The sequence below is a fragment of the Halichoerus grypus genome, chromosome 9 (genome assembly GCF_964656455.1).
Source record: "Halichoerus grypus chromosome 9, mHalGry1.hap1.1, whole genome shotgun sequence".
Taxonomy (NCBI): Eukaryota; Metazoa; Chordata; class Mammalia; order Carnivora; family Phocidae; genus Halichoerus; species Halichoerus grypus.
The window spans coordinates 58421385-58440135 of NC_135720.1; the positions used below are offsets into that span (position 1 = coordinate 58421385).

General features: G+C 36.6%; 1 protein-coding gene and 1 non-coding gene across 3 annotated transcripts in view; both read right to left on the reverse strand.

Moving 5' to 3' along the window:
* Positions 1–18751, reverse strand: part of GRIK2 (glutamate ionotropic receptor kainate type subunit 2) — a 1096112-nt gene that overhangs the window by 926082 nt on the left and 151279 nt on the right. The gene's annotated exons all lie outside the window — the stretch shown is intronic.
* LOC118526682 (small nucleolar RNA ACA64) lies at positions 1599–1725 on the reverse strand. Its single transcript, XR_004912724.1, has one exon. It is a non-coding gene; the product is annotated as a small nucleolar RNA ACA64 (small nucleolar RNA).

The following is an 18751-nucleotide window of genomic DNA, read 5'->3' on the forward strand; positions in this document are numbered from 1 at the left end:
AAAAATAGAAAATTTGTAGAAATTGAATCTTGCAGAAATTTATTTAACTTTTTATTATGTAAATCGAAGAAGCAGAGCACCCACAGCTTTGACAAATGAAGATTAAGTACACTATTTGTGTTGGTTAGTTTACTCTCTTTCAGAAACCACCATCCTACAAGAAGTGAGAAGCGCCCCATTCCAAGTCAAAAGACAAATCCTTTTAAGTCCAGAACAAGTTAATCTACCTGTCAGCAACCCTGTCTCACCGAGGAAACTAAGAAAGGGATCAGTACGCCTAGGTTATCAGGACATCCCAGACACTGAAGAGAAAGTCAAGGACATACACCATCTGAGACTATGGAGAAAATTTGTAACTTGCCCTGTGTGTAATCAGTTGTACTTAATTACTTTATGGCAAAATACTCCAGCCTCAGCACTTCAGAAACATGATACTCTAGCTTGTATTGTGCCATGAAAATCAAAAATAACAATCAAAATCTTCAGAATGATAAACATTGTCCATTTTGGAGTCACTAACAAAGTGCTTTTCCCTATAGATTCTAACTCATACAAAGACAAACAAAACAAAAATACCCACAATAATTTCCTAAATTAAAATAAAGCTATAATAATTCTCAGATTTTATAATATAAATTTTAAAGATAGATAATTATAATCAATACTGAAATTTGGGAATAGTTGGAATGGCATTTATTCTAAGATAATTTTTAAAATTCTAATTATGATGCATTATTCCTTTTTTCCCTCAATCTATGATCCTGAAAAGCAAAGTTCTTGGTTAATTTCCTTTCAGAAGTTTGAGAGTCAGCAAAATAGTTTTATGGTGACATTTTCAAATAATATTTATTTTTTGAATAGTTTTTAAATTTAAATTCATTTAAAATAAAATTTAAATACAGAAAAATATAAAGAAGAAAATAAAAATCATTTATAATAAACCAGCTAAAACCCGGTATTGTTTATTTGGGTTTTTTTAAAGATTTTATTTATTTATTTTAGACAGAGATTGACACAGAGAATGAGCGGGGGAGAGGGGCAGAGAGAGAAGCAGGCTCCCGGCTGAGCAGGGAGCCTGACACAGGGCTAGATCCCAGGATCCTGAGATCATGACCTGAGCCGAAGGCAGATGCTTAACAGACTGAGCCACCCAGTCACCCCAAAGACAGGTACTGCTTAAGTTCTGGTACTGGTTATGCCATTTGATTCCTACCTTATTATTAAACACCATATCATCAGTATTTTTCTATGGGTTAAATGTATCATAATTTAGCTATAGAAATAACACCTTAATTTTAGCCATTCTGACTGGTGTGAGGTGGTATCTCAAATAACACCTTAATTTGAACACCTTTTTGATAAAATCTTTGCATTTTGAAAATCTCCTTAGGATTAAGTTATAATACTGAAAGAAAGAAAATTAACATTTTTTTCAGACCAACAGTTTTATTGAGGATTGAGAGCAGAGCTCCCCTTCCCTCTGCAGTCCTGGTGGCATGGGACTCACCATTGGATACTGATGTCCTGTCAGCAGAACACAGGGTCAGGGGTCAGAGGCCAGAGCATGTGTGGTGGGCACCAGGCCCATGAGTGGGCAAGCAGGTTGGGGCCTGGGTTTCACCTCCCCACACCCATGAGAGGGCAGTGAGCTGAGGCCCCCTGCGGCTCTGGGTGCCAACTCTCACCCACAGCCACAGCCAAAGCTGCAGGTGATTTTTAACCAATGCAGAAGAAAATTAACGTTTTTAAGATACTTGATATAAGTGGTAAATAATATTTTCAAAGAAATGCTCCTTGTTATTTAAACATATTATTGTTTCTGTGATTTTAGATTTCAAAATTCTTAGAAAAACAAATAAGGGGAGAGCCAAGATGGCAGTGTAGTAGGAGAACCCTAGGCTTGCCTCCTCCTCGAACACAGCTAGATGATTATCAAATCATTCTGAATACTCAAGAAATTGAACTGAGGGCTAATAGAACAAACTGCACAACTAGAGGGAAAGAAGAGACCACTTTGAGGAAAGTAGGAAGTGCAGAGGAGTGGTTTGGCAGAGAAACCGGATCATGAGTGCTGCAGAGGGGAGGGAGCCCTGGTCCCAGAGAAAGGGGAGAGAGTGGAGATAAGCACAGGAGAACACTTCCCCAAAGCCATTGATCTGGGGAAACAAGAGGGGATGAATTTCATGAGTTTTTGCAACCAGCAGGGCTCAAAGACTGGAATTTCAGAGGTCCCAGGCTTGACTGTGATAGAGACCTGAGGATGCTGCCCTACTCCTTGAGCAGAGGCAGGCAAACAACCGCTGGGCAGACTGCATGATCTAAGGATCACCCAAGAGGTACGGGGGGAGAGACTGTTTGTACTTTTTGGAGCACATCTGTGAAAGGTGGCATTGCTTCTCTGGGGACAAAAGAACCAAGGGGGGCCATTTCCCTCCCCCGCCCCTCAGCATAGGCACAGAGACACCTGCTGAGGGCAGCTAACCAGGATACTGGCAATTTAGCCATATTGTTCCAAATCCAAAGCCCCTGCACTTTGGTGCAAATGCTCTTCTGGGACAAACTTGCATCAGTCTCAGTATCGGGAGACCTTTTCCGAGAGGACCAGTACAGGTCCCCGCCACACTAGTCCCTAAAGCTTGGAATTTTAAAAGGCAGCAGGCCTGGCTAGTGTAGAACCCCAAGGTGCAATGCACTGCTCTAGGCAGGCAAGCAACCCAGAGACTGACAGCGTGAAATCAGTGACACAGGAGGGGAAATTATTCGCTGCTCTGAAAGTGCTTCCATGAGAGCAGCAAGCGCAGACTCCCTTTTCCAGGGACAAAGGAGCTGGCCAGTGCCATTTCCCTGCCCTACCCGTCAGCATAAACTAACATCAGTAAACAGCACAGTGCCAACACTGGCTGCCTAACCTGCTTGCACCAAGACTCACCCCCATGCATTCCCTTGGTACTGTTTTTCTAGGGCAAGTGTGCCTCATGATTACCACAGTAGGCCCTTCTCTGAGAAGAACAGTACAAATCCCTGTATGTACCATGTCTACTGACCATAGAGTTTTGCAGAGCTTTAGATCTAGTGGAAATAGCATCAGGTCTCTCTTAGCAAGCAGACCAGAGCACACCTAAGTTAAAACTCACCACACTCTGACCAAGGTCCAAACACTACCCACTGCAGGCAAGGAAAAACTCTCCAGAGGACTGACCTGGGGGATAGAGGAGCCATAACACAGCAGCAGGGTACACACAGCACACACCAGAGACATTTCCTGAAGTGCCAGGCCCTGGACATTATATGAACTCTTCTTCATAAAGCCATTACTCTCAGAAGCAGGAAACATATTAGGCTTTCCTAACACACAGAATAAGACAGAGACCCAGACAAAATGCAAGATGGAGGAATTCATTCCAAAAGAAAGAATAAGAAAAGGTCATGGCAAGGGATCTAATCAAAATAGATATAAGTAATATGTCTGATCCAGAATTCAAAGCAATAATCATAAAGCTGGGCTTGAAAAAAGCATAGAAAACATCAGGGAGATTTTTACCACAGAGACAAAGTAGATAAAAACCAATCAGGCTGAAATGAAAAATACAATAACCAAGATTCAAAACCAACTGGATGTAATGACCACAAGGATGGAAGAAGAAAAGGAATGAAAAAGTGATATAGAAGATAGAATTATGGAAAATAATAAAGCTGAACAAGAAGTAAAGAAAAATCTTGGATCATGGAAGTAAACAGGGAACTCAGTGACTCCAAGAGTAATAGCATTCACATTACAGGAGTCCCAGAAGAAGAATAGGAGAGAAAAGGGAGCAAAAAGTTTGTTTGAGGAAATTATAGCTGAAAACTTCCCTAAACTAGGGGAGGAAACAGATATCCAAATCCAGGAGGCACAGAGAACTCCCATCAAAGTCAACAAAAGCAGGCCAACACCAAGACCTATTATAGTGAAATTTGCAAAATACAGAGATAAAGAAAAAAAAAAAATCCTAAAAGCAGCAAGACAAGAGAAGTCCTTAAATGACTAGGGAAGACAAATAAGGTTAGCAGCGGCTCTATCCACAGAAACTTGACAAGCCAGAAAGAAGTGGCATGATATATTCAACATGCTGAATGGGAAAAAAATATGCAGCTAAGAATACTCCATCCAGCAAGGCTATCATTCAGAATAGAAGGAAAAATAAAGAGTTTCTCAGACAAACAAAAACTAAAGGAGTTCATGACCACTAAACCAGGTCTGCAAGAAATATTAAAGTGGGAAAGAAACACCAAAAGTGACAAAGACTAGAAGGGATCAGAGAAAATCTCCAGAAAAAATAACAAAACAAGTAATAAAATGGCACAAATACATATCTATCAACAATCACTCCAAATGTAAATGGATTAAATGCTCTGATCAAAAGACAAAGGGTATCAGAATGGATAGAAATATAAGACCCATCTATATGTTGCCTACAAGAGACTCATTTTAGACCCAAAGACACCTCCAGATTGAAAGTGAGGGGATGGAGAAAAATATACCATGCCAGTGGACATCAAAAGAAAGCTCAAGTAGCCCCATAGTTATATCAGACAAACTAGATTTTAAACCAAAGACTGTAACAAGAGATGAAGAAGGGCACTATATCATAATAAAGGGGTCTTTCCAATAGAAGATTTAACAATTGTAAATACTTATGCCCCCAACTTGGGAGCACCCAAATATATAAAACAATTAATAACAAACATAAAGGAATTCATTGATAATAATACAATAATAGTAGGGGACTTTAATACCCCACTTATAGCAAGGGACAGATCATGTAAGCAGAAAATCAACAAGGAAACAAGGGCTTTGAATGACACTCTGGACCAGATGGATTTAACAGATATCTTCAGAACATTTCATCCTAAAGCAGCAGAATACACATTCTTTCGAACACACATGGGACATTCTCCAGAATAGATCATGTACTAGCTCACGAATCAGACCTCAACAAGTACAGAAAGGTTGAGATCATACCATGCATATTTTCAGATCACAGTGCTATGAAACTCGAAGTCAACCACAAGAAAATATCTGGAAAGACCACAAATATATAGAGGTTAAAGAACATCCTACTAAAGAATGAAAGGGTCACCAGGAAATTATAGAGGAAATAAAAAAATACATAGAAACTAATGAAATTGAAAACACGATAGTCCAAAACCTTTGGGATGCAGCAAAAGTGGTCATAAGAGGGAAGTATATAGCAATACAGACCTATGTCAAGAAGCAAGAAAAATCTCAAATAAGCAACTTAACCTTACACCTAAAGGAGCTAGAAAAAGAACAACAAATGAAGCCTAAAGGCAGCAGAAGAAGGAAAATAATAAAGATTAGAGCAGAAATAAATGATACAGAAACAAACAAAAAAAACAGTAGAACAGATCAATGAAACCAGGAGCTGGTTCTCTGACAAAATTAAAGTGATAAACCCCTAGCCGGACTTATCAAAAAGAAAAGAAAAAGGACCTAAATAAATAAAATAACAAATGAGAGAGCAGAAATAACAACCAATACCACAGAAATACAAGCATTATAAAAGAATATTATGAAAAATTATATGCCAACAAATAAGACAATTTGAAAGAAATGGATAAATTCCTAGGAACATATAAACTTCCAAAACTGAAACAAGAAGAAATAGAAAACTTGGACAGACCCATAACCAGCAAAGAAATTGAATCAGTAATAAAAAAATCTCCCAACAAACAAAAGTCCAGGGCCAGATGGCTTCACAGGGGAATTCTTCCAAACATTTAAAGAAGAGTTAATATCTATTCTTCTCAAACTATTCCAAAAAATAGAAATGGAAGGAAAACTTCCAAACTCTTTCTATGAACTCAGCATTACCCTGATTCCAAAACCAGACAAAGACTCCACTAAAAAAGAGAACTTAGAGACCAATAACCCTGATAAACATGGATGCAAAGATTCTCAACAAAATGCTAGAAAATTGAATCCAACAGTACATTAAAAGAATTATTCACCATGATCAAGTGGGATTTAAGGGTGGTTCGATAATCGCAAATCAATCAATGTGATATACCACATTAATAAAGAATCATATGATCCCCTCAAAAGATGCAGAAAAAGCATTTAACAAAGTACAAAATCCTTTCTTGATGAAAACCCTCAACAAAGTAGGGAAACAGAGGACATACCTCAATGTACTAAAGGTCATATACAAAAGACCTACAGCTAATATCCTCAATGAGGAAAAACTGAGAGCTTTCCCTCTATGGTCAGGAACAAGACAGGGATGTCCACTCTCACCTCTGTTATTTAACTAGTACTGGAAATCCTAGCCTCAGCAATCAGACAACAAAAAGAAATAAAAGGCATCCAAATTGGCAAGGAAGAAGTCAAACTTTCACTATTTGCAGACAACATGATATTCTATATAAAAAACCCAAAAAGCTCCACCAAAAAATTTCTAGAACTGACACACAAATTCAGTAAAGTCACAAGATATACAAATAAATGTGCAAAAATCTGTTTCATTTCTATACACCAATAATGAAGCAGCAGAAAGAAAATTAAAGGAATCAATCCCATTTACTAGTGCACCCAAAACAATAAGATACCTAGGAGTAAACCTAACCAAAGAGGCAAAAGATCTGTATTCTGAAAATTATAAGACACTGATGAAAGAAATTGAAGAAGACACAAAGAAATGGAAAAACATCCCATGCTCATGGATTGTGAGAAAAATATTATTAAAATGTCTATACTACCCAAGCTATCTATACATTCACTATAATCCCTATCAAAATACCACCAGCATTTTTCACAGAACTAGAAAAAACAACCCTAAAATTTGTATGGAACCACAAAAGATCCCAAATAGCCAAAGCAATCTTGAAAAAGAAAAGCAAAGCTGGAGGCATCAAAATTCTGGGCTTCAAGTTATATTACAACTTGAAGGCTGTAGCCATCAAGACAGCATGGTACTGGCACAAAAACAGACACATAGATCAGTGGAACAGAATAGAAAACCCAGAAATGGACCCACAACTGTATGGTCAACTAATCTTTGACAAATCAAGAAAGAATATCCAATGGAAAAAAGTCTCGTCAACAAATGGTGTTGGAAAACCTGGACAGTCACATGCAGAAGAATGAAACTGGACCACATTCTTACACCATACACAAAAATAAATTCAAAATAGATGAAAGACCTAAATGTGAGACAAGAAACCATCAAAATCCTAGGGGAGAACACAGGCAATGACCTCTTTGACATCGACTATAGCAACTTTTTACTAGACATATCTCCAGAGGCAAGGAAAACAAAAGCAAAAATAAACTATTGGGACTTCATCAAGATAAAAAGCTTCTGCACAGCAAAGGAAAAATAAAACTAAAAGACAACCTTCGGAATGGGAGAAGATACTTGCAAATGACATATCGAATAAAAGGTTAGTATCCAAAATATATAAAGACCTTATAAAACTCAATACCCTAAAAACAAATAATGCAGTTTAAAAATGGGCAGAAGACATGAATAGATATTTTTCCAAAGAAGACACTAGAAGATGGCTAACAGACACATGAAAAGATGCTCAACATCACTCAACTTCAGGGAACTACAAGTCAAAACTACAATGAACTATCACCTCACACCTGTCAGAATGGCTAAAATTAATTAATTAATTTCAAAACAATGTTCTTTACTGATCTGGGAATGGCAATCCTCTGAGAAGTCTGAAACCATGGTAACCTCACATAAAGTATCATTATACCTCAAACTCAAGTATCTTCACCATCTTCTCCCCAAAAGCCTTTCTTTGACTGTATCCCCATCTTTAAAAATATCATTTTCATTATTCCCGTTATCCTGCCTTTCAACCTCATTGATTCTTATTGCCCTGTTATATCCAACCTCCAAAGTCCTGATAAGTCTGCATCCTGTGTGTACTCTCCCCAGTCCAATTCATATTACTACAAGACTTATCTCTCTTTAAAAATAAACGCATACATACATACATACATACATACATAAGTACATACAAATTGAAAGCACAGTAAGATATCAGTATAGACACCCTGAAAAAAACAAATTATACCAAGTGTATATGGATCAAGGATGTGGAGAAGTCAAAACTCTCATACAATGTTGGTGGAAGTATACACTGATACAATTTATTTGGAAGTCAGTTTGCAGTATACACTAAAAGTTTAATATGTGCACACCCAACAACTTCACTCCTAAGAATATCCCCAAAGGGCAGGGAATGTTTTCACAAATGTCACATTCTTTGTTCTCTGAGATAACAGATTAAAAAAAAAAGTCACTTTTAACCAGACTACCAAAAGAACAAAGAAACAGACTTTTTATTTTTTCAACATACTCATGACTATAATATAATCAATAAAATATTACAGTTAGATTCAACTCAAACTGCATCAAATATGCAAAAATTATATATTCAATTTATTTTAGCAATAAAGGCATTAAATAATAATTGTCTATTTTACCTCCCTTCTGCACTTCCTGCTGGTTTTCTGACAACCACTTAAGCCATTATGACTACATTCTTTGTGTTCACCCATTCTTTTATTTTTTTATTAACACCTATGTATTATTTGTTTCAGAGGTACAGGTCTGTGATTCATCAGTCTTACACAATTCACAGCGCTCACCATAGCACATACCCTCCCCAAGGTCCATCACCCAGCCACCCCATCCCTCCCACCCCCCACCACTCCAGGAACCCTCAGTTTGTTTCCTTAGATTAAGAGTCTCTTATGGTTTGTCTCCCTCTCTGGTTTCGTCTTATTTCATTTTTCCCTCCCTTCCCCCATGATCCTCTGTCTTGTTATTTTCTTTCTTTTGTCAATTTTTTTTTTCTGTCTCAACTTCCTCATCTATTTACCAGTTGTTTTGTATAGTTTCCATATACACCATCACAGTCTATTTGTACATTAAGGTAGAATACAAATAAAGTTAAAGTAGCTTTTTATTTTTGTTGGAAATTTTTTAAATAATTTAAAAGGTAAGGTCAGATTCAGAGAAAAACTAATAAATGCTATACTCTAGGCAAAAATTTTACTTTTATTCTGAATGGATTAAAACAACTTGTTTTTTGTGGATTTTTTAAAATAAGAATCAGTATTTGTCATCATTTTGAGTGTTGTAGCTTCTACTTTATTCATATGAGTATAAGAATTATTCATATGAGATCTTTCATCATTTAGTCTGGATTCTAATCCTCATAAAGTAAGGTGAATAAATATATAGGAGATTGGTGCCCCAGAGGCAAATGCCTATGAATAACCTACTTATTTGTCCTTTTTATTTTTAATGTGAAGCACAAAGCATCTTTCAAAGCTGGAATACAATATCAAATAACTTTCACAGTCATAATATACTTACTCATTAGTTTGAACTGCTTGTGTTGAAAGTAAGTTGAACAATGTTACACATATCAATTTCCTTAATTGTGACAGGAAATCAAATAACATATGCTTTATTGTGGTGGGATAATCCAGGATAATTTTTTCTGTCAACACATCCACTGAAAAGAATGGATTTCAGTTATAGTACTTATTCTGGCTGCTTTTGTTTGTAATGAATCATTTTGAAAGTGTCATCACATTTTGTTCCGTCAGATAATTAATCTGTAGTTTTCCTTAATATTCATTGTAACTCTATGAGTCATGTTATAGCTAATAAAAGACACCCTGTAACAAAAAGCGTGGAATGTGTGAAGATATGTGGTGACTGTATGTTGAAGTTAAGGCCATACATTCAGCAGGTTTCCTTCATGTCTCCCCTGTACACCAGGGACCATGTTGGTGCTATGAGAGAAAAATGAAAGAGAAGCAACTGTCCCTATTCTTAAGGAGTCCACAGCCCAGGTAAAGAATAATCAATTACAAAACAATGATAAAGTTCTCTAAGGGTTACTTGTTGTGGTACCCCAGAGCAAAGACTGACGAACTTGGAGGATGTGAGAACTCACTGGATGTGAGTTGGGTTCTACGTGTGTTGGTCCTACAGGATTGACTCTGTTCTTTAGAATAGGTCCTCTCTTGGTAAGAAAGGAACAGAGATTCCAACCAAAAGAAAGGCAAGATGGACCCCCCAAAACATGGGATCTCCAGATAAAAAGGTTATTTTGTTTTGACAACAAATATCCCACAAAGGATTATACTCTTTTCAGTTTGTAAATCAAATAATGGCATCAGGGCACTCAGTAATTCTGCATTTATTCGGATTGGAGAAACATTCTGAAGGAATTTATCTCCTGCCAGAAAACTGAATTTATTATTAAAGCCATTAAGGCGAGGCATTTAAGCAGAACACTTCCAAAGTGTGTTTGTCAAGCACCCTGAGAGCTGCTAAAGGGCCTTTTTCTCTCTTTGAAGCAATCCAATTAAAGGCTACAGAGTTAGACCCTATAGAAGGAAAAAAATACTTCTTTTTGCTCCAATTTTTTCCCCCTAGTATTTCAAGTCCATTTATGTCAGATGAAGTGTGGTCTTATCTCTTCAACTGTGTGATTTAGCTTGACCCAAGAGTGAGATGAGGGTGAATGAGAGTGAGGGGAAGAGAAGCTATCTCTAGTAACATTTTCATTCACTATTTTTTTTCTACTTAGGCTGATTTTTTTTTTTTTTTTTTAAGTAGCAGATGTTAGTAAGAGTAAGTTGTTAGTAATCTCCCATGGTTTGTGTTCAGATCTGGTTATCTTCAAATCCTCAGCATATCATGCCAGGTAATATCCCATCCACTGAGATTTCAGTAATGGCTGCAAAATGTGTATGCTAGTTAAGTTGCATATCATTAGTATAATATATGACTAGGTTATTTACCCAATACAGTGTACTCAGAAAGTTCCTTTATTTTTCTGAAATGTAATGTTATTTTGAAATTCTAAAAATCAGAATGTACTTGATGATAAATGTTTAATGAACAGCTTTTACTGTTCACATTTATGTTCACAAAGAGAATATCCCCAAATCTAATAAATTGTGTCCTCTTCTTGGGGATCCTTATATAGGAAATACTTATACACATGGGGTTGCTCAGACCAACAGATTAGCTGGCATCTGCCACAATACTATTTACTGATTGAAACTTGAAATGCTCCTACCTGTTTCTTCTGACCAGCTCCAGCATCTTCTTATAACACTGTGTCCTTCATTCAGTCTCACTGCTCTCTGTTCTGTCTCTTGAACACATGAAATAATTCCCACCTCAGAACACTTGTACTTGCTGTTTCCTCTGCTGGAATAATTTTCCATTAGATTGATCTCTCTTTCTCTCTCTCTCCCTCTCTCTCTCTGTGTATGTGTGTGTGGGGGGGGGGGCATGTGGGTGTTAAGCAGCTCCTCTTGGAACCCACTTGCCATACAGAATAAAGTATTCTAGTCAACAGCCCAAGCAAAGGTCTCAGCCAACAGCCAGCACCAACTGCCAGACATAAGAGCAAGCCTCCAGATGATTCTAGTTCCTAGCCTTTGAGCCACTCTAGCTGATACCAACTGAAGCAGAAATAAGCCACTCTGCAAATCCCTGCCCAAATGTCAGCAAAGTATACACTGTTCTTATTTTAAGCCATAAAGTTTTGGAGTAATTTGTTACACAGACATAGTAACTAAAACAGAGTTTTGGTACACACATTGTACAGTACATACACACACAATTATTAAACTGCACAAGAAATACATTATTGTTTTCATGCTTTCTAAAACAATGTTATTTTATCTGGTCAATACTCATATACTCATGTATCTTCCCTTTCCAGTTTTTTTCATTCTTTTTTGCAGCCCCATGCTTCCACCTGTGATCATTTCCTTTGCGTAAAGTATACCCTTGAGTATATATCTTTAGTTTGATTCTGCTGGTGACAATTTTTTAATTAATTAATTAATTAATTAATTTGACGTAGTGTTCCATGATTCATTGTTTGCGTATAACACTCAGTGCTCCATTCAATACGTGCCCTCTTTAATACCCATCACCAGGCTAACCCATCCCCCCACCCCACTCCCCTCTAGAACCCTCAGTTTGTTTCTCAGAGTCCATGGTCTCTCATGGTTCGTCTCCCCCTCTGATTTGTCACTCTGAGATAATTTTTTTTTTTACTTTTTATTTGAAGATGTCTTAATATTGCCTTAATTTTTGAAAGATATTTTCATTGAGTATAGAATTATGGATTCGAAGTTATTTCCCTTTGGCACTTTGAAGAGACAATTCCTTTGTCATTCTATTGCTCTGTAGAAGATAATATGCCTTTTTTTCTCTCACTGCTTATATATTGCTTCTTTGTCTTTGGTTTTCAGCAGTTTAATTATGCTGTCCCTATGTATGGTTTTCTTTGTATTCATCCTTCTTGGAATTAGTAGAGGCTTCCTAAATGTGGTTTAAATCTTTCTTAGCCATTATCTCTTTAAATGTAGTTTCTGCCATATCTTGTCTCTGCTCCTTCTGGGACTAAAATTTTATACATGTTGGAACTTTTCACCCTAAACCATATAACATGAATTTTTGTGTGTGTGTTTTCCATTCTTTTACCTCTCTGTGCTTCAGTCTGGATATTTTCTTCTGATCTATATTCCAGTTCACCAATTCTCTCTTCAGTTTTGATTAATCTGATGATAAACTATTTATTCAATTATTAATTTCAGTTGTCTTTCCAGTTCTAGAAATTCTATGTATTCTTTTTCTTATACTTTTCCTCTCTATCTAAATATCTTCATATTTAACTTATAAAGCATCTTAATCATATTTTAAATTCCAAGTTTGATAATTTCATAATCCCAGTATATGACTCTTCTGTATGTTCTATTGCTCAGATTTTTTTTCTTTTGGCTTTCATTCAGTTCTGATATTTTTATACATCCAGTTACTTTAGATTGAGTGCCAAGTACTGTGAAAGCTCTAAATGATGTTATCTTCCACCAGAGAGGATTTACAATTGCTCTTGGCAGGCAACTAGGCTACGCAGAGATTACCATAATCTAATCAGGCATTGATCTAATTTAAAATTGGGCCTCCATTATTTTGAGGGGTAGTTTATTGCTAATATACCTAGAGATTAGCCCTTTGGGGTTCCAACTAATAACTTCAGGTATTTACCAGGGCCTCTCCTCAGAAAGCTCCAGACTCTGGCAGCATCCAGAGACTGCTAAAATTTCAGCTCAGTTTGTCCTCTAAGCCAAGGTTTTAAGTTCAGTTTCTCAGTTGCCACTTTTGAATCAGCAAATGCCTCAAGGGGAAAACTGATGCCAAATGTTGGATTCATTTCTGTGTTTTTCCTCACACATCCTCACTGTCTTGATATCCCTCTGAAGCCATCAAATATATTGTTTTATTTATTCCAGCTTCATAGTTATTCCCAGTGGGAGGGTTGGTAAGAAACAAACTAAGTCTGCCATTACGGAAAACTGATCCCTGGTGGGCTTATTCTTAAGCATTAGATGACTGCAAAAATATTACTCTGTTCAGAGAGGCCTTGATTCACAATAGATTAGCCAACTCATCCTATTCCTTTTCCTTTACTTCCCTTCCTTTTCCTTCATATCTTATTTATTTATCAATATCTGCAATTATCCTGTTTTATTATTTGTGTATGTATTAGTGATTTTTAATATTATTTCTCCCAACTAGAACATAAGTTTCATGATAATGATGTGGGAAACAAAGGCAGAAGAAAAATTATTAAATTTCCTTACTACCTAGAGCCCACTGACAAGTCCCTGAAACAGGCAGAGTGACATTCCTCTAGGGACTCAACTGCCTCGATGTTAATACTTTGCTAAGGGCAAAAGGCAATTCTAGTCTGACCCCCTCCCCCAATCCTGTAAGTCTACTTTAACACATAGAAATTCCTTTGGAAACCTCCTTTATCTTTAAAACCCCTTAGATACATTTTGGCAATCATCCCCCAAGCATATAGCCCACCGATATACATCTGAAGGGTCTCATGACTAAGGTTTTATTAGACAGTAATAAATGACCTTTCCCCAACAATAGCTAGCCTGCTCAAGGTCCCGGAAACCTTGCTTCCAAAATTCCTTAGAGTCTTACGCTATCCCTAACCCCCTCCCAACTTGAAAGTATATAATGAGCCACTCCTCATGACCCCGGTGCAGCTCTTTCTACCCACGGGTCCTGTCCCCATGCTTTAATAAAATCACCTTTTTGCACCAAAGATGTCTCAAGAATTCTTTCTTGGCTGACGGCTTCGAACCCTAATAACATCTTTCCTACATCAATAACAGGAACATAATACTCTTCATCATTAATATACCCCACAGCCCAGCACTATACTGAAAACACTCAATTAATATTACTTATATGAATAAATAAATGATTAAATTGCTTTCTAGTCAGTCAGAAGATTCAAGAGGTGCTTTCCAAAAAGAAATAACTAAAAAAAGAAATAACTAAATAGGTAACATTAGTTGCAGTGAACATTTTATTCTATGTATTTATTACTAATGTAAAGAGTAAGGATGTTGGGATGGATAAAGTTTAGAGAAATCATATCTGAATTCTATGACAGATTGTCAACCTTGTCAATCACTTAACAAGTATTTACTGAGTGGCTATTACATGCTGTGCTAATAACATCCTTTCTCTGAAAATTATGAGAAGCCATGGGAGCATTTGGAAACAAGCACCTTTCATTTTTTTCCTTTACTTAAATCAGTAGGTATTATGACTACCAACATTCCTCTCTTTAGATTACTCTACAATTACTACTACTACTATTACAACTGCAAGACAATTTTCTTCTTCCAATATTTCTTCCTCCATCTTTCTACTTTATATTACTGAAAGTGTTTTTTAGGGAATGGATTTTGTATTTATTTCTTTTTATAAACTTCTCTTACTTTCAGAGTTATTGTATGTGTGCACATACAGGTGTGTATATATGCAGGGAGTAAGGAGAGAGAGAGAGAAAAGCAAACGGGGGCAGGACTCTGAAATGTATTATTAATGAATTCACTCTAGATTTCATTCAGTTTGCCTGAGTATTCAATTTGCCTGAATCTCTGAACCATGCTCAAGAGGACAAGGACACTTTAATAGAAGTTTGTTTTTATCTCTTCTAATATTCAGGGAGAAATATACCCTGCAGCTAACCTGAAACTTGGTGTGTGTGAAAAACATAAAGAACCAATTCTTGGAATCTGCTTACAAGATCCATGTCAGGGTTGGTTGTGGCAGCTGGTGATAAAGCACTGCAAGTTTGTGTCATGTTGATGCCTCAGTGAACCTCTTCACACCAAAGAGGAGATGACCTTTAATACACCACTGCTAACACAATTCTTTCCAGGTACTAGTCACAGACAGATCTTCCAGAATGGGAATGTTTTACTTACTTTTCCAGAAGAGTTAGCTCTGTCCTATCACAACTGGATGAGTAATAAAAAGGAAAGGTGCTGAAACCAATCTCACATGTATTGATTACTATTGGAAGGCTGATGGAGGATGTAAAGGACATAAAACATTTCATCCTTCCTTCATGTTCTTCTAGTCACAAAATTTGACTTCAAACCTATTAAAGTGTGAGCTAACTTTTAAACATAGGTCAGAAATCAAAATTTTAGAATAGAGGTTGTAAACTGGCAACCTATGGACTAAATTGACTCTCACATATGTGTTTCCTGGCATAGTCATCTAAAAAATTAAAATTTAATGCCTCTGGATTGGAAATGTTTCCTTCACTCTGCCAGTTGTTCCCTACTGCCTGGTATTTTATATGAAGCATGAGTCAGTCAGGTACACTGCACGCCTGGCCTCTTACAGGCATTTCAGATTGCAACCTCAATTTTAGAATGTATGCATTCAGATTTTTAAAATAAGTAAAATTATCTTTAAAAAATTAAATGTATCAAATTAGTTTGCAAAGTCTTCAAGAATCTTAAATAATGATCATTATAATTCTTATTTTGAAGTAAATATTCCATATATTCAATCACTCAAGTTCAGTCAATAGCTAGAAACTCAGTCTAGAGTTAGGAGACAGAACACTTGGGTTCCACTTCATATTATTCTGTTAGATTGACCCAAATCCTCTATCCCAATTACATCAGTTATATATTATTATAATGTTCAATTTATCTGTAAAATAGGAATAACAACCACAACACCTCACTGGCATAGTGGTATACAAGAAAGATTTGTGCTCAGAAGACTGTGGTTTGGCTGGGTGATTTTGCTGATTTGAGTTGGGTTCACTGAGGCTCAACCATGTGTCTGCTGGAGGTCAAGTGGGGATAGGCTGGTCTAAGATAATCTTAGTTAAGACACTGGTCTCTCACACTCCAGCAGACTAACCTATGGTAGCAGCTCAACAAAAGAGCACAAGACTTCAAGATCTAGGCTCAGAGCTGGCACACCATAACATCATGAAATTGGAGGCAGTAAGCCTCAAGGCTGGGCCAGATTCACGGGGTGGGAAATAGACTCCACCCTTTGATGTCAGGTCACATCTGAAAAACCATATCACAGAGAGGTGTAGAAAATTGAGGCCATTTTTAAAATCAATCTATTTCAGTAGCATTTTAATCTTTTTTTTTAATATACCATAAGATCCTTAGAAATAATTAATGCCCTCAACCAATTTCTTAGGAATGTTTTCACATTTAATGTTGCCTTGGGGTCTGAGGATTCATGTTCTAAGAATATGTTTGAGATTTATAACTTTGAACCTCATAGTTCAAGATTAAAGAGGCTAAGAAAAACAAAATAATTTAAATTTAGTGAAAGAATGAGAAATATGTACTTCCTCATCTACCACTCTGATTATCCTTAAACCTTGTTTTTTTCTTTTGCTTTTCTTTTCTTTTGTTGTTAAGGTTATCTCTTATCTGGAATATAATAATAATTCCTAAGAGCTTTCTTTGCTTCCAATCTGGAAACTCTCCAATGCACCTTGCTCACAACTGCCAAAATGACCCTTAAAAATACATCTAATCATACAATTTCACTCTGTAAAATCCTTCAATAATTTCCCTATTCCCTCAGGATAAAGTCCAAATCCTTGGTTCAGCACCATACATGTACACACATACCACACACCACCCAGAACCATCTGATTTCTTCCCATTTCTAACTACATCTCCTCTTATCTCCACACACTCCTTATGTTCTACCTGCACGTCAACATTCTAAGAATGTACTATGTTCTATCATATCTTTGAATCTTTGAAATGCTAGTTGTGTATGAAATTGATGAAAATTTAAAAGATAATTAAGGTGTAGAAAAACATACTTAAATACACTATGGTAAGAGTCTAAATTATTGTCAGCTTTCTGGAAAATATCCAAATCTTTATTTTATACTAAAATATAAGGTATTTCCATGTTAGGGGGAAAGTATATTGCACCTTAATCTTCCTTCTTCAATTTCCATCCCAAAGTTGAATATTAGAATAAGAATGAGAACCAGGAAGTGAAATTTAACTGAAATTTACTGACAAGAAACACTGTTAAACAAGTGAGATTCTAAGTAATTAATATGTATCATATAGCCTAAAAATCTAGAAATATACATGTTTATAACCACTGAAATTTAAAGTCTTTTTCCTAAGAGTGAAGTTTTTCTTTCAGCATTTCTTCTAAGCATCAGAACAGATATTAAAAGAAAACTAAAAGCTTGTAACCTGCATGAGAAAGAACTGGCTCAAAAAGGCAAGCTATTACTAGAGATGGCCTTCGAGCAATCCTGTACCTCTTTGGGCCCTCATTAAAGTTTATTTTTTTGTAAGACATACATTGAAGGTCAGCCTGCTATACTGAGTAAATTGAATGTGAATGCTCCTTTGAGTTTGGTTGTGAGGAGGACTTGGACCAATCCCAAAAATGAAATAAGCTTACTGTTTTTGAAAGTGAAAAGAATGCTGCTAGCACCTTAGTGAAGTTTGCGGTTTTGCTGTCAAGTCCCTTCTGATGGGTCAGGTGGACAGCACAAGCTGAAAAAGGGTGAGTGATAAACAGATGATGGACAAATATGACCAGAGTGTTCAGAGAGGCAGTGAGGCATATGCTGACCCCCTGGCTCGCTGCATACAAATCTGTGTGTTGTCAGCTAAATGGGGGAGAAAAGAGCTGACTCTGTCTGCTTTTTGAAAATGACCCCACACATCCTCATTCACCCACCTCATGATGGGCTGACCTACTTACCAATCCTTAAAACATGTCTCTTCATTGGAGCCTTCGGAGGATGCACTAACATAAACCACTTTTAAGCAAAGTTTATGGAAAGTACACACTCCAAAGTCTATCCCGAGCAAATAGAAATAAATTGCAGACAAACAACTGGCATTGGTTTTTTCTATGCTTTCATAGTTTTATTAAGCACTTTTCATAAATATAACTAAATAATTCATGTCAAGCTTACAAGCAAATACAATTTGGCTATGAAGTATGGGCATTTGAGACAGATACTTACTGACAAATAACTAATTTTTTACTACTAGCCAATGTGTTCAATAGAGTTGAGAACTAGAAGTTAGCCCAGGAACTAAATGTAAGTAGCAAATTCCTTAAACTACAACCTAATTTCAGATGCCCACAAAGAAAATCATATACCAATTAAATGGCAAAGCATTAGTAATAGTTTTATAAAGGGATATCAGAAGAGGGAAACAAAACTCTTTTTTTTTAAAAGACTTTATTTATTTATTTGAGAGAGCACAAGAGGGGGTAAGGTCAGAGGGAGAAGCAAACTCCCTGCTAAGCAGAGAGCCTGATGTGGGACTCGA